The 24940-nt window shown below is 42.2% G+C and overlaps 2 long non-coding RNA genes across 3 annotated transcripts in view; one reads left to right on the forward strand and one right to left on the reverse strand.

Annotated features, from left to right (window-relative positions):
- The window catches only part of LOC107179341, a 46962-nt gene that overhangs the window by 17450 nt on the left and 4572 nt on the right, over nt 1–24940 (reverse strand). The window lies entirely within an intron of this gene.
- Nucleotides 151–23135, forward strand: LOC122231109. Of its 2 annotated transcripts, XR_006208259.1 has the most exons (4): nt 151–244; nt 11284–11389; nt 13952–14019; nt 22820–23135. It is a non-coding gene; the product is annotated as an uncharacterized LOC122231109 (long non-coding RNA). The 2 variants fall into 2 exon arrangements; XR_006208258.1 differs by lacking the exon at nt 13952–14019.

Raw genomic sequence — 24940 nt, forward strand, 5'->3', positions numbered from 1 at the left:
CTCAGCTGCTTGCCAGTGTTCCTCATGCCTGCCTGCAACTGCCTTCAGATGTGAAGCTAGGAAGCATGCAGGGTGCCTGGATCAGCACATGGCTCATAGGAGACCCTCTGTGATGCCACTCGATGCTCCCTTCCTCTCTTCCCCATGCCTTACACCCTCACAGTCTCAGCCTGTTAAAGAATCAGACTCGGTAAACAAGGGAGCCCCATGAAGAAGACACTTTCAGCCAGAAGGAGGAGGACAGGTCAGAGAATTAGTCCAAGGATTGGCAGCAAAAAGAAACAGGGGTTTAGAGATGTTAAGGGTCGGGGAGCCTGGGTGGCTCAACGGATTGAGTGTCCAACTCTTGATTTCAACTCAGGTCATGATCCCAGGGTTGTGGGATTGAGCCCTGTATGGGACTCCACACTGGGCACGGAGCCTGCTTAAGATTCTCTTTATCTCCCTCTACCCCTCTGTCCAGCTCATGCTTTTTCTCTCTCTCTAAAATAAAAATAAATAAAAAGAAAGAAATGTTAAGGGTCAAGCGGTTCAGAAGCAAGTTTCTGAGAAGCAAGTGTCTGAGATCTTTCTCTTTCTCTTAAAATAGTGCTATGTGTGTGTGTTGTGCACGTGCACATGCCCCTCAGCTGTAAGTATCCACGCAGAGAGGTGGCATCCCGTGAGTGTTTGTGGAAGCATGGGTCAGTGGGTGGGTGGATAGATGGATGGCTCATTAGACACAGGACTGGATATGTGAATGATGAGCAGTAGTAGTCTGGCTGTTGCCTGGCCTGGCCTGGCTTTCTAAGAACTTTTCAAATTCTCTGTTGCAACTACTCAATTCTTCTGTTATAGAGCGGAAGCAGCCACAGATGTTATGTAAAGGAACTCGTATAGATGTGTCCCCATAAAACCTAACTCATGGGGCGCCTGGGTGGCTCAGTGAGTTAAGCATCCGATTTCGGTTCAGGTCATGATCTCACAGTTTGTGAGTTCAAGCGCCACCTAGGGCTCTGTGCTGACAGCTCAGAGCCTGGAGCCTGCTTCAGATTCTGTGTCTCACTCTCTCTCTCCCTTCCCTGCTCAAAATCTGTCTCTGTCTCAAAAATAAATAAACATTAAAAAAAAATTTTTTTAAAGGGGGCACCTAGGTGGCCTCGTCGGTTGAGTGTCAGACTTCAGCTCAGGTCATGATCTCCTAGTTGGTGAGTCAGAGCCCTGCATAGAGCTTTGTGCTTACAGCTCAGAGCTTGGAACCTGCTTCAGTTTTCTGTGTCTCCCCATCTCTCTGCCCCTCCCCAACTTGCACTCTGTCTCTCTCACTCTCAAACATAAACATAAGAAAATTAAAAAGAAAACCTAACTTACAAAATCAGGTGATAGTCTGGATTTGGCCCATGGGTCACAGTTTGCCCCCCCCCCCCCCGCCCTGCACTATGTCTGTATCTGGGAGTGCCTCCTGAACCGCAGCAGCCATTTGGCTACCCACTTGAGGATGGAGATGGATAGGTGCCAGATGAAGAAACCTGGTCCTTTGAAGGAACCTATTACTGATACACCTAGAACTCATCCTTATCTGTGCTTCTTATCTTGTGAGATATATGCAATTTTTTTTTTTTATGTCTACTTGAGTGGGCTTTTCTCTTGTGGCCAACAGCATCCGAGCTACCATACTTCCCTAAGAGGAAATGCTCCCTCTTGTCTGTTTCCCTCACTAGCTCATGGTGGAACAGTAAATGTACTGAGGGCTGGAAGCAGGAGGAGAAATAAGGAAAAAAAGAAATGCCTCCTTACTGAAGACTTGTTTAAACAAAAATTCATCTTAATTGAGGAGATTTTAAAATCTGTTAGGAATTACTAAACTGCCAAACACCCTGATAGATATGTGGTAGAGTAGTGTTCAGGGGGGTTTGGAGATGACTGGGATATAGCTCCTGCCCTTGTTTAGTGGGCTAACTTCACTGAGCCACTCATTTATACTGTCCTTCATCTGTCTTCATCTCTTCTGCCACCTTAGAGGGAAGCTCTTTCATAGAAGGGAACTTTCTGTAGCTCTGACAAAATTGGGCACTTAACAATATGCAACATATGCATTCACTGAAATTATGAAGGGGTGTTTTCATGAACATACTACAGAAATAAGAACCATTAGTAGTCATCTTAACCAGCTCCAGTCTGATGTAAGCTACACATAGCAAAAAACCAAACAAACAAACAAAAATTATCAAGTCTACCTGGGAAATGTTTTTAAATTCAGCTAATCTTGAACTCATGGTTTGTTCTTTCTCCCAGAGGACTATTTTCCCAGTAGTGAAGTTGGTCCCACAGGAGTACACTCTCTGAATATGTGTTTTTTCCAGTCAGGATCTCACAATAGATATGGGTTTACCACTCTTTCACTGAAATTAATAGACATTCTCTGTTACACATGAATATCAGAAATTGGCCTATAACTTTGGGGCACTTTTCAAACATAGTTGGGTAAAACACATATGAGCAATTGGTAAGGAGAAATTAATTATGGGAAACAAGAAAAAAGAAAAGATCAGTCTAGTTTAGACTTGTCTTCCCTACAGCCTCTATGTGATGTTCTGTGGTAATTTGATCCCAGTTGATGTTTTTCCACTAGTAAATAGCCCCAAATTGTCTTTTGTATGAACTATGTTATACAAAATGCGTAGTTTTATCAGAAAGAATGCTTAAACAAAAGAGGTAGAATTTTAAAGGTGGTCTTAAAAAAAAACAACCATGGGGATCTTTTTAAATTGAGATTCCTACCAACTCTAAGCACCTTTAAAAAAAATTTACAGATTTATTTTCTTGACTGTGTAAATAAAATATACATACTGTAGCAAATACAAAGAAGACACTAAGATTATGTATGTGCTCAAAATCCAAAGATAATCACTGTTTTTCTCTCTCTCTCCCTCTTTCTGCCTCTCTCTCTCTCTTTCTCACACACACACAGAGAGAGAGAGAGAGAGAGAGAGAGAGAGAGATCTATTTTAAGGTCTATGGTTAAGATCACATCATTCATCATAAACTTTCTCCCAAACCATTAAGAATATTTCATCAAGATTTGTAGATGATGTTTCATCTTATTTTTCAGGACACTATATCCTTCCCCTCCATTTTAGTTTAGAAGGCGGGACACTCATGACATTTGAAAAGAACTTTTAGATAAAAATTATTCACAATCCTATTATTTTAGTACAGTTACCCTTTTTCCTACTCTTTCCTTTCAGAGTCAAAGCTATTTTGTATTCTATTACACAGTGAATACCTCTGAATTTGACCATGGGATGCCTTCTTCAGAAAATATCTTATGGTAGTGGTTCTCGAAGTGTGTGCCCTGGATTAGCAGCAGTATCACTTGGGAAATGCAAATTCTCAGGCTCCACCCCTGACCTGCAGAATCAGAAACTGGTGGCAGGGAGTGGGGGTTGGGGTAGGGTCAGGAAGGAAGGGGCAATCTGTATGTTTTTTACTAGCTATCCAGGCAATTCTGAAGCTCACTAGAGTCTGAGAATCATTGTCCTATAGGATCAACAATTTGCAGAACACCCTTTGGGAAACAATTTGCAAAATTGCATTTCTGACCAGTCTCTGTATTTCCTGGAAGGAAGATACAAATTGCTGGCTGTCACTGTTCCCTCAAGGATAGAATAGGGATATATGCTGCCTCCTAGGCTAAGGATTAAGTAGAATAATCAGTAAAAGTGTTTTGTAAATTAGGTGGTAAAGTGATATATAGATATTAGTTATCGTTATGGTGACCTTGAATTTAAGCTGAAAGATTTATATTACTAAGCTCTGGGGAAAGCCAAGTGGAATGTGGACACAGATGGTCCTTAACTTTCACATATTCAAGTTTTATACAACTGGATTTTCGCACATTATACATGCCACCCCTAAAATGCCTTTCCCACACAGAGTGTGGAATTTCCTCCACTTGCAGTTTAATGAGCAATTTGAGGTATCCCATGGCTGCACCACCTGCCAACCCACAGCTCTGCTTTGGCAGGGTCACATCTTTTCCTATTTCACAGTTTTTGTGCATATTTTATTGCATTTAGCCATTATTATTTACAAAGAAAACAAGAGAAAAACAGTAAGAGACACAGTGCTCAGCTACGTTGAGTTTCTGTTACATTTCTTTGGCAGTCTTAGATTGTAATTGTATTTTTGTTAAAACATGCATGGGATAGCCTCTCAAATATCTCCAACTTACACGAATTCGTATTTCCTTCAAGTTCTCCTCTGCTCCCTGAGTTATCTCTGCTTCCTCTGATCATTTGTTCTTCTTACTCCTTCTTAGTCTTAATCTCTGGAGATCCCCAAATGCCTGGCAATCCCTCACTGTCTGTTCATATTTTTATGATTTGGGGTGCTGGCGTGGGCTCCCTCTGCAGCTGCTGGGGCTTATTTCCCCCAACAGGGCTCTCCCCTAAAAAGAAAGGTGGCTGTGATCTTGATTCAAGTGGGTAGGGCCTTGACCGAGAGACTCCACTCTAGCGACTTGGACATGGGAAAGACAGGCAGGCTGAAGACACCTACCCCTCTCCACTCTTACCTCCTGCCCTCATTGACAGGCATCATTGGACTTCAATGAATTTTTCACCTCAGCAAAGATGCCTTACATATTTCACTCCTTCTAAATCCATTTTGGAAGTTTTGATTTATCTCTCTTAGCCCTCTAGCCCCCACTCATCATTATCCCTCTCCAGGTAGAAAGTTCACATTATTTGAAGAGGTATTTCTTGGGGTTTTATTTGAGGGACTAAGGCTGCTGCTGCTACTGGCTACTCAGTGGTGGTGGTGATGGTGGGGTCAGAGACATGACTGGCTTTGCTACTCTGAATGCTGGTCTGAAATTAATTATCTTGTGATTAGTTATCCTGATAATTAACTATCACAGGACTCCCTACCACTCTTGACTTATAGTCACCCTGACTCTGAGCTGGGAGTTTCTTTTAATTTTTTATCTTTCTCTCTGATCCAATCTATTTTTTATAGATTTCTCTGGAATGGTAGTTCTCCAGTTCTAGTGCCTGAACCAGCAGCATCAGCAAAACCTGGGAACTTGTTAGAAATGCAAATTGTTTATCTATAAGACTGCTTGCTGATGAGCATTTGGTTGTTTTGAGATTTTGAATATTACAAATAAAGCTGATGTGAATATTGTTGTGCAGGTGTTTCTATGGAGATATGTTTTCATTTCTATTGGGTAAAAACCTAGAAGTAGAAATATAGGACAAATCCAATCTGATACAATCCAAAAATTCTTCATAGTTATCCTCCATTAATGGTACAGGGTTATGGATTTATTCTTTTTGTGGCTGCCAGATAAAATACAGTAAGCCCAAAATATTCCAATAATTTACTAAAAAATTATTCTTTGTTTACTTGAAATCCAAATTACTGAGTGTCCTGGATTTAAAAAATTTTTTTCTTTTTGCTACATTTGCCCACCCTAATTCCTTTTTATCATCATTTATGCTATGTTAAGAGCTTTGGAAGGTAGAAGAAACAAGATTTACTTGTATGATCATTTCACCATCTTAATCCAAGATAGAAATTTGGCAGAAAACTGATAGCCTCATAATCCACTTATTAGACTGTTCATTCCAATGCAAAATACCCTGCCCAAGCCTGTGAAAATTTACCATCGGAAAGTCCTTCCTGGGGCGCCTGGGTGTTCAGTTGGTTAAGTGTCAGACTCTTGATTTCGGCTTAGGTCATGATCTTGCAGCTGTGAGATCAAGCCCCGCAAAGGGCTCCACGCTGGTGTGGAGACTGCTTGGGATTCTCTCTCTCCCTTTTTCTCTGCCCCTCTGCCCCCCTCAAAATAAATAAATAAACTTCAAAAAAAAGTCCTCCTTCCTAACATGAAATCAGTATCTTATGTCTACAAAATGTCATTTCAAATAGGCTAAGAGCAGAATTTGAAGTACAAAATTATATTAGATAAGAAATTTTATTGTCTGTATTTAATGTTTCTGTTTGAACATTTTTAATAATCACATATATCATATAACATTCAGGCTTCTATTTTTAATCCAAGATTAAAACATTTATAACATATACTGGGGACTTTTATCACTTTTTTTGTTTGTTTTTAGCTCTTGAGGGTAAAATTCCTCACAAAGCATGTGAGGCTATTGCTTGATTTTCATATATTAAACTTTTCATGTACGTTTTCAGAAACTCATTAAACATAAAAATAGAACTGCCTCCAAAAAGATGTAATGGGCAGGAAAAAAAATTAGATGTAACCATTAGACCCTTGGGCTAGAAAAAGAAATATCTCTGTGTTTTATTAGCTTTCTAGCAAGCTTAACCAATTTTGTTTCCCTACCGTTTTCTTTTTGTTTTACCACATAAAGCGTGCTGGTGTAGTTAGCTCTCCCTTAGCAGTTATGGATGTTATGAGATTATTATACATTCTGCCTATGAGTATTTTGGACTTGGGTTTCTTTGTCCTGTAATTTTTAAAATATGGGCTCCTTCTACCCCACTGCTCTGGTACAATCTCTTGTGGTAAGTTGGTGGAAGGACACCACCCTGGCTTTGAGGTTTCTGGCAGAACATTGTTCTTGTGCGGCTGTGGTTGCCACTAGGTTATTGCTGAGAAATCATGTCCAAGGCCTATCCCCGGTTTGGGTTTTTCCTATGCATTAAATACCGCTAGTGGCTTAGTCCATTCATTGTTCCCATTTGAATAAAATAAAAACTCATGTGGAACAGGATTTCTGGAGATGGTGGGAAAAGCTCTAGGTCCAATAAAGGCCAGGTTGCTCTGCATAGAGGGGATTTACTTGTGTTTTACTCAGCTGTTCTCTCGAGAGGCAAGAGAAATTCTGTTTACAAATTTTTTTTTCAGATCTGGTAGAAACATTAAGGACAGTGATAATATAATCAGAACTTACTGTATACCAGGTTAAGTACTAGTCTAAGAACTTAACATGTATATCTTGCTTGATATGAGTCAGAATCACAGCCAATATTATTTTTTAAGCCACATCTATATGCCAGGTGCTTTATATACACTATTCTATCTCCACAACAACTTTTGTGTTTTTTTACTTATTTATTTTGAGAGAGTGAGAGACAGAGCACTTGCGTGCACATGAGCAGGGGAGAGGCAGAGAGGGAGAGGGAGAATCCTAAGCAGGCTCTGCACTGTCAGCGTAGAGCCTGAGATGGGGCCTGATCTCACGAACTGTGAGATCAGGACGGAGACGAAATCAAGAGCTTAACCAACTGAGCCACACAAGTGCCCCTCCACAACAACTTTTTGAGAGAGATAGAGATCAGGACATGCAGGCACTGACAGCTAAGAAGCATGTCCAAGATTATACAGGTGGTAAATCACAGAACTGGGATTTAAAGGCAGATTCTCAGGCCTTTTTCATATAATGCAATTGAATTGATTTTTATATTTAAAAAAGCATTGGTCACTTATTACTTTATTTCACTTTGACAAGAACTTCTGTGGGAAGAAAAGAAGACAGTATTATCTCCATGCTAAAAGTAAGGAAAATGAGACATAAGAGGTGAAATGGCTTGCCCAACTTCACACATTAAACAGTAGAGTTGGTCCACAGTCCTCACTTTCCAGCCACTAATGCAATACCTTTTCTGCTATTTGCCCACCCTATGACTGGGTGAGTTCATGTGAAAAGAGTACAGTCTTAAATCCTTCCACTCAAAGCAAACCTTAAGAGGGTCATCATCCTTGAATTTCTAGCTCCCACATAGTCATTGTTTATACCTAGTCTAATCGTGGTAAGGAAATAGGCAGTTGTTTAAATATCCAAGAACCCAGAGCGCCTTAGTTTATGCCAGCAAACACTGATCTTCAAAGATAGAGTCTTCAACAGTTTTACATTCCAAACCACACTTCCCAATAAAAATGATCCTCCAGAGCAAGGTCCAAAGTAAGCTCCAGGCCTGGATCCATGGGCCATGAGTTCTATGGGAGGGCATCATCCATAACCCACCGGAAACTTGGCACGTTGTTTGGACAACCCGTTTCCATCAAGCTGCCTTTGATGGCAAAGCCAGATGGGTTTCTCTGGGCACCAGCTGACCTCCTCCTGCTCACCTTCGCAGGGCTCTCCTCTTGTTGCCCTTCTCCTCCAGCTGATAGTTCCCTGTACAAATGCTTTTCTTTGCCAAGAAGATACATTGACTCAAATGGTCAGATAACTGTGCTGATAATTTTTCTTGGTCAATCAATGCTGTGTCACTTCAGGTCTCTAGAAAATTTCCTCCAACTACTTGACAGCCGTATCCATTTACAAAGTTCTTAAAACCTAGATGCAGGTTGAGCCCAGATTCTAATTTCAAATCTCCGTTGGCTCACACTTGGGATATGTTCTGTCTTCCATCTCCAGCTGGCCTACTATCATGCCCTTTCCTCTGGAACGAAGACTTCCCCACATTCATCTCCACATTCCTCACACTTAGACGAGTGGAATTTATAGCTTGCTAACTCAGCCTTGCCCCAAAGAGCAGGCAAAGGGGAATTTGGTTCAGGGCCTGCCTGCCAGGCGGAAAAAAGCCAAAGTTCCAATTTTTTACCTTTTTGCCCAATTTTCCCTCCTTTGCCCTCTTTCCCCATTTGAAATACTTGCCTTCTAGAGGTCTCTGCTTAACTTTTTCAGCATCCAGCACTTGATCACTGCCTGGTCAAAGTTCAGCAAAAAAAAAAAAAAAAAAAAAAAAGGCATGCAGAAAGTTTGTGGAATTAGACCCTTTCCCTTTTCCTGCTTCAAGCTATTCCTCAGCAATCCAGGAGGAGGTGTTTTCAAAAGATGCATTGACACTCGTAGGCCCCCTCAGGGTCATTAGGTAAATCACTGCCTATAAAATGACCTGTGAAATTGGGTAAATTCTACTCCACTGCACTAAATGGTTATGTAGATGCCCCTAAGAGTTCACACAACTTCTTAGAGTTCTCGAAAGCAACTTAAACAAAGAGAGGACCTCACCAAGCCAGCATCCCCTCAGCCATTTAATGTTTTACAGAAAGCAGACACTTGGACTCATGTACTCATTCATTCAACAAACATTCTTTGTGCCCCTGCCCAGGGCCAAGTATGAATTATGCTGAGGGTACATCAGGTAAACACAAAAATAACAATAATCCCGGCCTTCAGAAAGTGCCAGAACCTGAGGAAGGATTCAGGCCTCAAGTCCCATTTCTATTTCGGGTGACTTGACGCATCCTGACCAACTACTGAAGGCTGGAAACGCATTACCCCTTTCTTCTCATTTAATCCCTCATCCCCTTTGGCAGGGAGGTGAAATAGAGACAGACAAGGTGCAAGTTCCCCTGACTTCCTAGTGCTCACCATTTTTTTAACTTCTAGTCGTCTCAGTTACCTTGTCCATAAAATAGTAGATACTATTTCATGTCTACTTGTAGGGGTGTTAAGATGATTAAGAATAACATAAAGTGCCTGGCACACAGTGATTGCTTAGAAAACAATGGAAGCTATTTTAATAAGAAATGGAAAGAGATACAGTAGTTGTCCAATAAGTAGTCACTATTAATATGGCAGTTCTTTGTCCTCAATCCAAAACTCAAAAGGCTAATGTACCAAGGTGAGGGTTAATGGATGTGAAGGATTATTTTCCCTGGCTCCTTTCTCATCCTGTATCATGCAAACCCTGTTTGTGCAAGCCTTTCTGTTCTGTCCTAAGGAGCTCAGGGTGTGTCTGCTCCTCAGGCAGGCCAAGTCCTACCTGCTGAAGCTTCCTGTGTAGCCAGGGGTCAAGCAGTTGGCAAAGTCAAGCCAGCCAGCTGCTGTGAAGTGATACTTCTGAAGGAAATCCTGGATCGGTCCTGCAAGGGAGTTGTAAGCTGCAGCCTGGATTAACCCAGGCTGTTCATCAGTGTGTCTCAGCTGCTCATCCTCTCGGCCGGGCAGCTGGGCAAGAACTCCAGGACCGCCACTCCCCACTGCCCAGAATGGCCAGAGGGAACAGTGGGGATTCCTGATCAGTACATGCTCTCTTTCCCAGAAAAGGGATTAAGCGTGCCCTGACAAAGTTCACTCTTCCATCATTCTTTCCTGGGGAGTGAAGTGGGTGAGAAAAGAGACCTGAACCATCCATTTCTTAAAATCCTTCAAATCCCTTAAAAATCCCTTCAAACCGTTCCATTCCACTTCAATCATTGGATCTGAACAAGCAATCTACTGCCATCAAATGTGTCTGTGTCCTCGGTAAGATGAGGATAATAACGCCAACCTTAGAGGGGTGTAGTAAGAAGTAACGGAGGGATCACTGGTGAAAGCACTTACCAAGCTGTCTGGCACATGATGGGTACAGAATACACACTAATATTATTATTGCCTTTTTCTTAATTATTTTGTAAGGCACTATTGCACAGTGTGAGGACAACAAGCCCATGTGTCTCTATCAGAACTCCCTCAGTGTACGTGAACAAAACCTGACCCAAAGTAGATTAGAAGAAAAATAAAAGGAATTTACTGGCTCATGGAATTAGTAGGCGTGGCTAGATCTGGAGGCTCAAAGGATGTTCTCGGGGTTCTTTTTCTCTATCTATCTCTTAGCTGCTTCTGCATGGCTCTAATTCTTTTTACTGTTGGCCTTATTCTCTCCTGTCACAAACAGCATCTCTCCGTGTGGGAAGGAAGACGGCCATGGAAATCACCACCCAAAAGGAAGAGGCACACGTTCTCTTCCGGTGCTGGCATATTAAATCTCATGGCAGGACTTTGGCCTTTTGTGGGTCAACATGCCCCTTTCTTAGACCAGGAGTAAACAAACTGTGACCCACAGGCCAAATCAAACCTACCTCTTGCTTTTGGACAGGATGCAAGCTAAAAATGATTTTGTCATTTTTTTTTAAGTTTATTTATTATGTTTGAGAGAGAGGGAGAGAGAGAGAGTCCCAAGCAGGCTCCGCACAGTCAGCACAGAGCCCGATGCAGGGCTCTATCACACGACTGTGAGATCATGACCTGAGCCAAAACCAAAAGTCAGACACCCAACTGACTGAGCCACCCAGGCACCCCTGGTTTTGTCCTTTTTAAACGGTTGGGGGGAAAAAAAGCACAAAGGAAGGATAATATTTGGTAATGCCTGGAAATTATATGAAATTCAAATTTTAGTGTCCATAAATTTCAGTTTTATTGGACACACTGCACCCATTCATTTATGTATTGTTTATGTCTATTTTCCTTTACAATAGTAGAAGCAGAGTAGTGGTGACAGAGACCATATTGGCCCACAAAAGCGAAAATATTGACTTTCTGCTCCTTACAGAAAAATTGCGCTGACCTTGCCCTAGACCCGTCTTGGTAAACAAGAAGAGACGACAGTCTGATTGGCTGGATCTGAATCATGTGCCCACGCCTAGAAGGCAGACAAGGTAAGAATAATAGTAATATTGTATACTTACTGAGTACTTACAGTGTGATGCACTGCTAGAAGCATTTCATTTGTACTAGCTTCTTTTAAGTTGTATTTATTTATTTTGAGAGAGAAAGAGAGCATGAGCAGGGGAGGGGCAGAGAGAGGGAGAGAGAAAATCCCAAGCAGGCTCTGTGCTATCAACACATAGCCCAAGGCTGGGCTCGAACCCACGAACCGTGAGATCATGACCTGAGGTGGAGTCAAGAGTTGGACGTTCAACCGACTGAGCCACCCATGCACCCCTGTACTAGCTTCTTTAATCTTTATAATAAATTTTATCATCCCCATATGATAGACAAAATTATTAAGGCACAGAAAGGTTAAGGAATCTGTCCAAAGTGACACAGCTAATAAGTGGTAAAGGTGAGATTTGAACCAAGCCATTTGGCTCCAGAGGTCACTCTTTGGCCACTATTTGGGTTTGTTCTAGAGAAACAACGTGGGATGGGGGCAGGATGGTTCTGTGGGTAAGGAGGGGTGTTGGGAAAAAGAAGCAACAGATATCCATAATAAGGTCAGATCAATATGGGTTTAAAAACACTTTTATTTAACTTCTTAGAACCTTAGATTTTATTTTTATTTGGTTTTGTTTTTGATCTAGTGTGAAATAGACAAGATCTGCCTTTTGCAGTGGTGGTAGTGGTGTTGGCTAACATTGATGGAGCACTGACTTTGGACTAATCCTAGCCTAGGTGTGTTGTCTCACTGAGGAAGCCAAAGCTTTGAAAGGTTACACAGACTGCCCAGAAGTGCATGGCAAAGCAGTGCCAGGGCCCTGACGAGAAGCTAGGTCTGTCTGGCTCAAACGCGTGGGCACATAACCATTATACCACACAGCCTCCCATCTGCGAGGATGCAGAGAGATAAGTTTTCAAATGGACACAGTAGAGAGCCTGACACATTATAGGCAGTCAATTCAGGTTAGTTTCTTTTCTTCTCCATTCCTGACTTTTCCTATTCCCATAATGGAGATGTATATAAGCAAGGAATCCATACGTATCCTTGAAGAGTCCTTTTGAAGAATGCTTTAAGTAAAATTTAAAAAAAAAAACCTCCCTTTAATCAGTCTTGCTGTCAAAAGGCAGAGCAAAAATAGTAAAGGTTCAGAGAAGGGCAGTGAAAATAATTTGTGGCATGCATGGCAGAAGAGGCATTCCAAACCCTGGGATCATTTCATTTGGAAAGGAAAGCTCCCAGAGGCACAATGTTTACAGTATCACAAGCTGACGACAGGTATAGGAAAGGCTAATCAGGACCTGGTATTTACTTTTGCCCCCAAAATACAAGGACGAGACTGTTTAACACATTGTATAATAGCCGTGTCACCTTCCACTTTGGAACACTATCAAAGTGAGCTTTACCCTCCCTTCCTACTGGCCGTGGTGCCAAGCCACACCTCCAGTCCCAATCAGTACACAAGACACTGCACTCTACACGTACTGTTCAGAAGAGAGTTTCTAGCGGGAAGGTGTGCTGGGGCCATGCAGACCAGCGTCCTCTGTTATACGTAAAATAGAAGCCCCAGTAAGGTGAATGGTTTGTCCAAATTTGCAGGGTGAGCTCACTGCACACCTAGATTTAGTTTGGCCTTGTGGTCAGAGGAACTGGATTGAGGTCCTGACTAGACCTTCATGACCTTTGGGAGACTCAGTATCCTCATTTTTTAACACGGATGGAGATCAAATAATGAGAGCAGCCTAATGCTCGGTTCAGTGTATTGTGGCTTTACTGCTCAGTTCAGAATATTCCCCCCTATCCTTTTGCTCCTTGGAATCACCTTACATAGGAAAAGAGCCCAATGCTGGGTTGTTGAAAAAACAACAAAAAAAAAGGAAGATGCAGCACCCCCTCCCCCTGTTCACTTCCTCCCACCAACAATAAAGTCCAAACTTCGAAAGAAACTAACTTGCAAACGGTCAATGCTAGAGGCTAGAGGCCTTTCCCTGAGTGCAACCTTGTGGTCAGATACTGGCCTGGGCAATCCTTGAACAACTTGGTTGCCATCCAAGTCTGTTTTCAGCGGGGAATAAAGTTCATGTTTTGGAGGCAGTATCCTTGACTTTTTTATCCTGTTATTCAAATATTTCCTAATAATCTTCAGCATTTATACACTCAAGAGACCTTGAAGGAAAAGGATGCAGGGCTCCAGTCTTTTTTCCTTCCTTTTGCTAATGAATAGATGTTTTCTTTCTGAATTCACTGGCCCTATCACCCTATTTTTTTTTCACACTCAACCTTACAAGCAAGAGGTCAAATAGCAAATGGGAAACTGCAAGTTACCAAGTTAGGTTTGGATTTAGTGCTGTGAGTGCCTTTTCAACATGGAAAACCTAAGTAGAGTGGAACTGAAATTTTAGCAAATACATACATAATACATAAATTATTTAGAATAAGTGTGGGTGTTTCTGGTGCCACCTATTGGTCATACTGTAAGACTGTAAGACTGAACTATATGCAGTATTGTTCATTCCATAAATGGAATTTATGCTGCAGCAGTAACAGTTACATATTTCAACAGGCTGGCTGAGTGTGGAAATAGGGTGACTGCTGCCTGAACATCATCTTTGGTCACAGCTACTTGGAAGTGTAAGACTATTTTATTATGTGGTTTTTGCCTTGGTTTACTCACCAATTACACGTGTAGAGAGAAACACAGAATGAGGCATAATCTCTGGGAACTCTGAGATTAATGAACCAATACTCAGATTCAAATGATTTTTGTGTCTTGTGATTCAGAACTGGTGTTGGTGCCCTGCCCAGATCCCTTTACCAGCCAGTGCACCAAGCAGTTTCCCTTAGCTGCTGGGAAGTTGGCTAATACAATGCATAGCTACCCCCTTCTCTGGAGAATTGCCCCTGGCTAAGAGGGAGTCACCTTGACCAGAAGGCTACGTGCACGCACACACATGCATGCGGCCTCCACAGCTAGTGGCCAATAACTGGCTGTCGTGGAGGTATAAAAAGCCAGGCCTCCTAACCTTAAGGCGACACTAACGCTGTCATGCAATTTGTTGTTCAGAGTTCCCCACGGGATCGAGCTGAAGCCAAATTCTTGTTCGGCCCCCTTTCCCTGTCCTGTGTGGTTTCTCCTTGAAAATATTCCATAAATCACTTGAACACAACTCATCTCAGGCTCTGCTTCCAACTATCCCATGGGAAGACATATCTGTAAATGATGGAAGCCATGGGAGCAACATAGCCCTCCAGGTCTATGAATGTGGTTTTCCCAACATGCTCAAGTAGCTAAACAAAGACTTATAAGTAGGCAGCAGATCCCAGTGATACTGCTCTGTGGGACCAAGGACCTGTGTGATGATACAAAATATATCCTTGAAATGGCACTATGCCTGCCTTTTCTGAGAAATGCATCCAGTTTCAAAATAGTACATCCGTGCTGGCATTAGACCTAGTGCTCCCAGGGGCAATGAAGAATGACCTGGAATTGGAGGGCTTGAGGCCTTAACACATTTCTGCATCTTCTGGAAGAGCCAGGGCTTTCTGGCTTGTGTCAAAGGAGAACTTTAGGGAAACAAAAAAGCTCTGCAGAGGGTAGCTCTGGAAATCTCCTAAGGATGGTTGGTTGACTAAGTTGGGTTTTAGGTTGTAGAAGTTCCAGCTGGTTCTCCAGAAGTGGCATTGCCAAGTAAGAAGCTAGAAGTTTTGGGTCGAGTCAGGCCTGGGTTTGGATTGTCCTCCAACTTACTAACTCTGTTTCCTCATCCACAGAAAGGGGACCATAATATTTATACCCTAAAGGTTTTTTTTTGGCGGGGGGGGGGTAGAAATAGTGTCAGTTTAGCATCTGGTATACATTAGCCAGTGAAAAAAAAGGAAGCTATTTTTCTGCACTAGAGTTGTAGCATCTGATCAGCCTGGCCTCTCTCACTAATAAAGGTCATATTCTTGCCTTGTTTATTTATACAGCTTGTTTTGAGCCTGATGGAGAAAAGGATGGTGTTCATTTAGGGCTCTCTTGTGAGCCCCAAAAAGCTATTTTTTTTTATTAATCCTCAGATTATTATGATCTTCACTTGGTGAGAACTAATAGAAGTGTCTTGCATAATGCAAGGTCATCCTGTGTGGTTAAGAAGATTATACAGCGTTCAGATGTGCCCCACTGTGTGTAAGCAGGGCTAAAATCCAGCCTTCTTTCTCTCACCAAGCCATGAACCCCACAGGTAGTGTCCACCTAGGGGCGATCACTTTACTAATTCTCACAGAAAAGGGGTTAGAAGCAGACCTGACATTGTGCAAGTCCTTTGTTCAGGGTTAAGGTCCTTATTGGGGCAGAGGGGACCATGAGGACCTTCTGAAGAGAAGACCCAAGCATCATGCTCTCTAGACTCACCTTCTCCCACCTACATGCCTGTCCTCACAAATAAAGCCTGGCAGAGATATTTTATGCCATAGTAATTACCTGCCAGGGGTCTCCTCAAAATATGCTGCCTAGCTCAGATGTCCCCATACCATAATATTCAAGGTAGGGTCTGAACAATTACCAACCTCATCACCTGGGGTACTTGATGGAAAAATTTAATTTCCTGAGCCATAAACCTGGCCTTCTAGATTCTATAATCTCTAGAGGTTAAATTAGGGAACAGCTATTGAAATATCATTAATGTCTTCCTCATAGGCTTGCTGACTAAAGAAGGCTTCCTTGGTCAAGGATTCCTTTATCCATGAAGTCTACAGAAGAGTCATGGGAAAGAGTTGAATGTTCCCTAGAAAAGCTCTTCCTCTTGGAAGAAGCCCAAAGATACAGAAGTCCTGGGCTTCCTTTCCCTTGATAACCTCCTTCCATTCCACATCCCATTACCCCAACATATATATAATATTATCTCTCATAGGGATCCTCCTCCTCTCTCCCTTTGTTGTTTCTGGTTGGTAGTGTATAAACATATCCTCCAACAGGCAGAGGCAGCTTGGTGATGGCTATCTTTAAAATTCTTTAAAATTTGTGTTTACTTTTTAGAATCACATCTAGCATTTTCTATTGCTCTTCCTAGAGCCCTGGGTTACCCAAGACATTCCAAGCAATCCAGTTTTGTCTTCAGTAGCAATCCTAACAGTCAGGGAATGCCCATGTCCACATGATGGATTGTTAAGTTAATGATATCTTCAACTTAGCACAGTAGTAGTAAGTAACTTACATAATAGTAGTTACTATATAAGCACGTCACTGTCAACATAAGGTTTGCCAATCACAGAACCAAACCGAGCTGTCTAAAACCAACAGCTACACTATTAGGCACACATCTAGAATTGTGTCAAGTTTACTTTGCCTGGTTCTTACGTAATTACTTCCAAGTGAGCATTAAGGAAGAACTAATTCATTAAAAGATACAGCCTAAGAAACGTTCAACACCTATGCTAGGACCTAGCACTAGAGATAAATCAAACATGCCTCAATCTTCGCAAAATTCACAGTCTATTAGGAAGAATGCCTATGGAAGCATTCTGTGACCAACAGAAAACTATACCACTTAAGGGATTATCATTATTAAGGAGACAGTCTTGCACTAGAACTTAGATGCTGAGAAGACTAGTAATATTTACTGACCACCATTGAATTTTCACAAAAATCCTACTGGTATGATTGTTGGGTCAGTTATGATGCCTCTAAGTGCAAGAACTAGCAAGTTCAACTGAAAGTGACTTAAACAAGAAGAAAAAATGTATTATCTCACTTAACCCCATGTTTAGACATAAAGATCAAGGGGTTGATTAATTCAGTAGCTCAATCGTATCTGCAAGAACCCATGTTCTTTCCATCTCTCTGCTCACTCATTGTATTGGTCAGGGTTCCTCAGAAAAACAGAACCAGTAGGGTATATATATATATACACACACACAGGCATATATACATATACATACATACATATATATACACATACCTATGTACACACGTATATTTAAAGGGATTTATTATAACAACTTGGGTATGGAGGCTGACTAGTCCCAAGATCTTCAGGGTAAGCCAGTAAGCTGGTAACCTAGGAGAGCTGATGATGTAGTGTCAGTCTGAAGGCTGGAAGGCTCAAAACCCACGAAGAACCAATAGTTCAGTTAGAGCCCAAAGGCAGAAACAAAACAGTGTCCCAGCTTGAAGGCAGTAAAGCAGGAGGAATCTCCCCATTCCAGGGGATGGTTGGCCTTTTTATTCTATTTAGGTCTTCAACTGATTGGATGAGGCCCACCCACATTAGGGAGAGCAATCTGCTTTACACAATCTATTGATTTAAATGTTAAACACATCCAAAAGTCCTGACAGAAACACTCAGAATAATGTTTAGCAAAACATCTAAGTGCCCTATGGCCCAATCGAGTTGACATATAAAAACTAATCATACATTCATCTTCAGTATTTGGCTTACACTTTTGGTTATGAGGGATGGCAGGAACACTTCCAGTTATCATGTCCTCATACAACATCCACAAGCTGGAGTAAGAAAAGGCAGAATTGGGGGTGCCCGGGTGGCTCAGTTGGTTAAGTGTCTGACTTCAGCTCAGGTCATGATCTCACACCTAGTGCGTTCAAGCCTTGCACTGAGCTCAGTGCTGACAGTTTGGAGGCTGGAGCTTGCTTTGGAGGTTCTGTCCCTCCCCCACTCACACTCTGTCTCTCTATCTCAAAAATGAATAAACACTTAAAAATTTTTTAAAAAAAGAAAAGGCAGATTTTTCTCCATTTCCTTTCTGAAAGTTAGGGAAAATGTCCCAAGGGATGAGCCTTCCCTACCTACCCCTCACACTCCTACATCCATCCCATTAGCTAGAATTATGTCATATACCCATTCCTAATGCAATCACTTGCAAGGGGAAAATTTATCTCATGCCCTAAGATTAGGGAAGAGCTCATCTTTTTATGAGGCACTTGATATCCTGATACATTATTGTTAGGAAGGAAGAAAAGTCTGGATTGGGCACATAGGGTTGGGGGAAGATACTGGCTCAATAACCAACAATGTCTTCCATAATTTCTATTATCCTATTTTAAAGGTATGAACACTAAGGCTCAAGAGACTGAGTTGGTCAGCATCACATACCTAGCAAACTGTCTGGCATGAAGTTCCAATCAAATCCTTCTGGCTCTAATTTGCTTGTTCTTGTGCTATTTGCAGGTCTATTTTAAATACTCCTAACTAACTCTGTCCTGTACTGTAGTCTTGGGCACATACCTTATTCCCTCCAATTCTTTGTCTTTATCACTGATAAATAGACATAACAATAGTCCTTACCTTTTAGAGTATCACTTAACTTAGTGTGTGTAAAGCACTTTCACTATTACAGATCTTCCTTGATTCGTGATGGAGTTACATGCCGATACACCCATCAAAAGTTGAAAATATTGTTAAGTAAAAATGTATTTAATCTATTGAACATCATGACTTAGCCTTGCCTACCTTCAGTGTGCTCAGAATACTTATATTAGCTTACAATTGGGCAAAATCGTCTAACACAAAGCCTACTGTGATTTTATAATAAAGTGCTGAATATCTCACGTAATTGACTGAATACTGTACTGTGTGAAAAATAGAATGGTTGTAAGTGTATGGATTGTTCACCCTTGTGATTATGTGGCTGCCAAGAGCCGTGCCTTGCTGCCACTGCCCAGCATCACGAGACAGGATCATCCCCCACAGTGTTAGCCTGAAAAAGATCAAAACTCAAAGTTCGAAGTACGGTTTCTAGTGAGTGTGTATTTTTTTTAATGTTTATTTTATTTTTGAGAGAGAGAGAGAGACAGAACATAAGCAGAGGAATGGCAGAGAGAGAAGGAGACACAGAATCTGAAGCGGGCTCCAGGCTCTGAGCTATCAGCACAGAGTCTGACGCGGGGCTCCAACCCATGAACTACGAGATCATGACCTGAGTCCAAGTTGGACGTTCAACCAACTGAGCCACCCAGGCGCCCCTCTACTGAGTGTATATTGTTTGTGCACCTTGTAAAGTCAAAAACTCATGAGCTGAACTATTGTAAGTTATGGACTGTCCATATTTGCTGCTCCACCACAGTGTAAAAAACCATATATTGTACAACTGTAGGGGGCACTATTTACCTAGAATATAAAATGAATTATGCCCCTGGAGTTTCACCAATGCATCACACTTACTAAGAGGCACAGAAAACTTACCTCTAGAATGAGGAGTGGTGACTTCTTGGGTTTAAGTAGTACAACACTGGCAAGTTTTAACTCAATGCCACAACAAACAGGTGAAAGAAAGCCAAGAAAATTTTCTAAGGCCAATGATAAGGACCTTCATATATGGATCTCATTCTCACATAAGCGCTAGGATGATAAAGAAATTTTGTTACTGCTTCTGTTTTCCCTGTAGAGAGTTATTGTGCTAGGGCTTAATTCTAAGAAGGAAACAGAATTTCCTAATTTCCTTGCTAGAAGATATTGTCAGTCATTCAACACCCTTTCCTGGGGGCTCACTGTGTTTTTGTGTTCTACATGCCAAAAGATGATTCATGTAAATACTGATCTGTGAAGTCAGAAGACCTGACTTCTAGTCTTATTCTGTGTCTAGCTAGCAGTACCAAAGTGGAGAGTCACTTAACATTTCCTTTTCTCTCTGTAATCACATGTATCTGCCAATGAGGTGATGAGGTAGATTCTTTGGTCTCTAAGAGTGTCTTCCAGTTCTGACATTCTCTAAGCCACATAACTCCCATTGCCCTGGCTTCATGCTGATGCTGGAATTCAGATGTTGGAATTATAATGTTTCATTAGCAAGGATGTCTTGGCTCATGCCTCGAGGGAGGCTTTAACAGCACAGAAGCAGAAATGGGAAAGTCATTCAATACAACTCCTCTGAAAGCAATGTTTGGACAAGAAGGAAGGAGAAACAGGATGGTTGGAGCAGAGGAGGGACTGGCCACTCTGAAGGGCGGGCAGGCAGGGCAGATCCCGTCATCCTTAGTGCAAGTGGTCATATGTGGCAGTATAACTGAGAAAGCAGAAGGGCCCAGTTTTACTGAGCAATCTATCACCTCGCCGTCTGTATAAGCAGGCTGAACCCTCAGGTCTGATTAATGGGTCTGCTGCTTTTTACCCACAACAATGCAGGTTTGCCTAGCAAGGAGGTGAAGGGAAGACACTCTCATGTGCTGGGAACAGTCCTGGAGGCAGGGGAAAGGATATCTAGTTCTCACTCTGTCTTGGGGAAGTCATCTCCACCAATTGGGTCTCAGCTTCTCTGTCTGTTAAGTGGGGTCCTGCAGAAAATGACCTGAAAGGTTCCTTCCAGAAACCATGTAACAGATGCTACTGTTTGTTTTCATGGGTCTGAAAACTGTTTTCTTTTTGTAACATTTATTTTTTATTTTTGAGAGAGACAGAGCGAGCGAGGGAGGGGCAGAGAGAGAGGGAGACACAGAATCCGTAGCAGGCTCCAGGCTCTGAGCTGTCAGCACAGAGCCCGATGTAGGGCTTGAACCCACAAACTGCAAGATCACGACCTGAGCTGAAGTCGGACATTTAACCAACTGAGCCAACCAGGCGCCCCTCAAAACTGTTTTCTTAAAATGTGTCCCTTCTTCTTGTTTTAGAACAGAAATGAAACCCCAGGTATGGATTACTGTAGTCAAAAGGGATAATAGAGAAAAACAAGGCAGGAAGCCCTAAAATTCAGTCAAATTTTGAACCTAAAAAATTGAGGGCTACTAAAAGGGAAATCAGAAAAATGCAGGCATTTGGAAATTCCCAGGATGGGATAAATGAGTGATCTTTAATGTCTTCCCTGTTTGGGGGAGCTACTTCAGTTACCTTAGCAATGCATACTATAAGGACTCAATAAATAGTTATTGGCTGATTAACTTTACTATAATGATTAGGCAAGGAACTAGCTGATTATCAAAGGTTCTTTGTAGTTCTAACATCCTATGCTACATTTTGCTGAATTCCAAGACAGGTCCGCCTGATTCCACAGCCTGAGCTTTTAACCATTATGCATCCTACTTTACACAGCTTCATTGCCTCCCCAAGTTGGAATTCAGCCTTCTCGGGACTCTGTTTCCTCACCTGTAAAACAGGGAGAATAACAGTAGGTACTATACAGTTTTGTTCACTGAACAAATATTTACTGAGTACCTGCTAGGCACCAGGGGTATATTAGTGAATCAGACAGTTAAGACCCTGTACTTGTGGAAACTCTTTCCAGTTAGGAGAAAGAGAAAATTGACAGATAAGCGAGTAACCTAGACAATGACAGGCACCAATAAGTGCCATGAAGGAAATAAAACAGGGCTAAGGAGTATGTGACGGGAGGGAAGGATGAGATGTGAGTGTTGGAGCAGATGTCTCAGAGAGAATGACATTTGTCAGGAAGGAGCGGCCCAGAGAAGATGGGGGAGAACGATGATGGCATTCTATGCAGAGGAGAAACTAGAGACCTTACAGCAAGAACCATATGGGCATGTTTTAGGAAAAGAGAGAAAGTCAATGTAGCTGGAGTGTGGTGAGCAAGGCAGGGGGTATGACCAGAGGTGAGGGAAGATGGCCAGACCTCATATAAGACTTTGTAGGCCTCCCTCATAAATTTTGTTCTAACAGCACAGGAGACCACTGATGAGTTTCCAGCAATTTCAGAGAAGACATGATCTGTGGAAGCTGGTTTGAAAATTTCCCCATTTGTTGTGTAGAGGAGAGATTGTCAGTGAGCAATGGTGGAGAGATGCCTGTCAGGAGACAGGTGCCCAAGTGACAGCTGATGAGGGCTGGACAGTTTGTGGTGGTGGAGATAGAGAGCAAAGTGATTCAAATTTAGGATATATTCTAGAGGGCATGTGGATTAAATGAGGTAATCTGTGCAAAACACCTCACAAAGTGCCTGACAGAAGGGGCTCAATTAAGTGCTTGCTGTAGATAATAAGACCTAGTGCACGCAGGCCAGTCACACTTCCATTAATTCAAAGAGAAATCTGCCAAATACTTAGGTCACAGAGCAGGTTAGCAAACTGATTTAAGCTCTGATTATTTATGTGCCATTTGGGCAAGTCACATTTGTGGGCCTCAGTTTCCCCATTTATAAAATGAGGAGTGGACCAAATGAACTCTACGGCAGCTTCCAGAGCTAACATCCTATGAATCTTTTTGATGGGATATATCGTCAGGATGTGCTCAGAGAGGAAGAGTCACTATGAGTAAGGTAGAATAAAGAATTTATAACAAGGATTCCCCCCTATAAAACTGTGGAAACTAGTGAAGTATTCTATGCCAGGCATTGCCTCTGTGCCTGGTGTTGGACCCAAAGTCAGTATAGATCAGCCAGCCCCAGGATCAAGAAGGAAAGCTAGACACAGAGTTCGGGAAGTCAAGGGCAAATCAGAACACACAAACTGGATCCCAACTCTGTCTAAACATCTCTTCTCTTGATACAGGTGTCCTGTAGAAGCTAGAGCCCTTAACTACGGAGCTACTCATGCACCTGGACCAAGACTCAGAGAAGCTGAAGGAGGAGCTCATACAGGTCTGAGCGCGGACCCTGCCGACAAGTGAGCCAGCACATTCAATGTGGATGAACCACCACCATGCCTGGCGCCCAACTCTCACTGTCAGAGTATAAAACATGGCTTCACATCCACCTCCCCAGCCTTGTGCCAATTTCTCTTGTGGCCAATGCTGATCTGGAACCACATAGGGAAGGGAATTCTGGCAAGCGAGTTCCAACATAGCTAAATTGACAGTACAGAGCTACCAGAGTCTACTCCTTGTCAACTTGGCATTCATATACACTTAAAAAAATTTTTTTAAGTTTATTTATCTATTTTGAGACAGAGAGTGTGTGTTGCACAAGCAGGGGAAGGGCAGCGAGAACGAGAGACAGAATCCCAAGCAGGCTCTGCACCATCAGCACAGAGGCAATGAGGGGCTTGAGCTCACAAACTGTGAGATCATGACCTGAGCTGAGATTAAGAGCCCGACACAGAACCGACTGCGCCACTCAGGTGTCCCTCATACATGCTTTTTAAAATGATACTTAGCTTTTAAGTGAAGACAACAACAAAATCATGTTTCCAGTTAACAGAACCCAATTGCCCCTCATGCAATTGAAAACATGCTATTCTTCTCCCTAAGAGACAATATAAGGTCCCTTTATCCATCTTTGGGTAACATTTATTCTTTTTCTAGCTCAGTCACCTCCCCCTTTGGAAGTAAGAGCTTTGGGAGGTGATTAGGTCATGGGAGTGGAGCCTTTATAAAATTATTTTTTAATGTTTATTTATTTTTGAGAGAAAGAGAGAGACAGACTGCAAGGAGGGGAGAAACAGAGAGAGAGAGGGACAGAGGATTCAAAGCAGGCTCTGAGCTGACAGAAGCAAGCCTGACATGGGCCCCGAGCTCATGAGCCGCAAGATCATGACCTAAGCCAACGTTGGACGCTCAACCAACTGAGTCACCCAGGCACCCCGAGAGTGGAGCACTCATAAAAGAGACCGCAGAGAGTTCCCTCATCCCTTCTTCTGTGGGAGGACATAACAAAGAGACAGACATCTATGAACCAGGAAATGTGCCCTTACTAGATCCATAACCTGCTGGTGTCCTGCTTGGAGCTCTTAGCATCCAGAGCTGTTAGAAATAAATTTCTGTTTCTAAGCCAGCCAGTGTGTGGTACTATGCTATGGCATCCCAAGTGAACTAAGAGAGACATAAAACAATAACCATCATGGATTTTGTGTGTCAGGAATTTGGAAGAACCACAGTAAGAATGGTTCTTCTATGCCTCAAAATGTCTGGGTTGAGATGACTCAAACAGCTGGAGGTAGGAACCACTGGAACCATGGAATCTACTTCCAAGATGGTTTATTCTTTCATACTTCTGGCACTTAGCCTGGTATAGCTGAAGGTCAGGCTCATCTGGGACCATCAGCTAGAAAATCTGCAGAGTGGTCTCAAGGTAGCGACTACTTAAAAGGCTGTTCAGAGCTCCAGAATGAATTTCCCAGTAAATAAGGTACAGGCTGCATGGCCTTTTATGACATAGTTTTGGAAGTCACCTGGTGTCACTTACACTGTATTCAATTGGTTGAAGAAGGCACAAGCTTTCCAAAATTCAAGGGAGGGAAATATAAACTGCCCTTCAATGGGAGGAATGTTGAATTTGAGGCTATGTTTTAAAATCACTCTAAGATTTTTTCTAGTCTAGTTCATGCTTATCCACAGCAGGTGGCTAGTTCACCCTTTTTCATTATTTAGCATCATTTCTGTTCTTTTCTCACCTGTATCAACAGATGAGAGGGCTGTGTATGAGAATATCGTTACACGTGCTTTCTTTCCATGCTTCCCCGGCTCTCTTAGAAACTCATACACTCCTCATAGCTAGACTCACATTTCAAATTTTCTACAAACTTACTACTCACAGGTGATCTCCTGACTTATAACTCTTTGTCTGGATACACCTGGATTTATGATTCCTAATGACTTCAATTGATAATAATGAGATCACTGGTCAACTAGCCAATGAATGTTGACAAGAAAATATCTTGGGCTGATTCATGAAG

The sequence above is a fragment of the Panthera tigris genome, chromosome D1 (assembly GCF_018350195.1).
Source record: "Panthera tigris isolate Pti1 chromosome D1, P.tigris_Pti1_mat1.1, whole genome shotgun sequence".
In the NCBI taxonomy this organism is placed as follows: domain Eukaryota; kingdom Metazoa; phylum Chordata; class Mammalia; order Carnivora; family Felidae; genus Panthera; species Panthera tigris.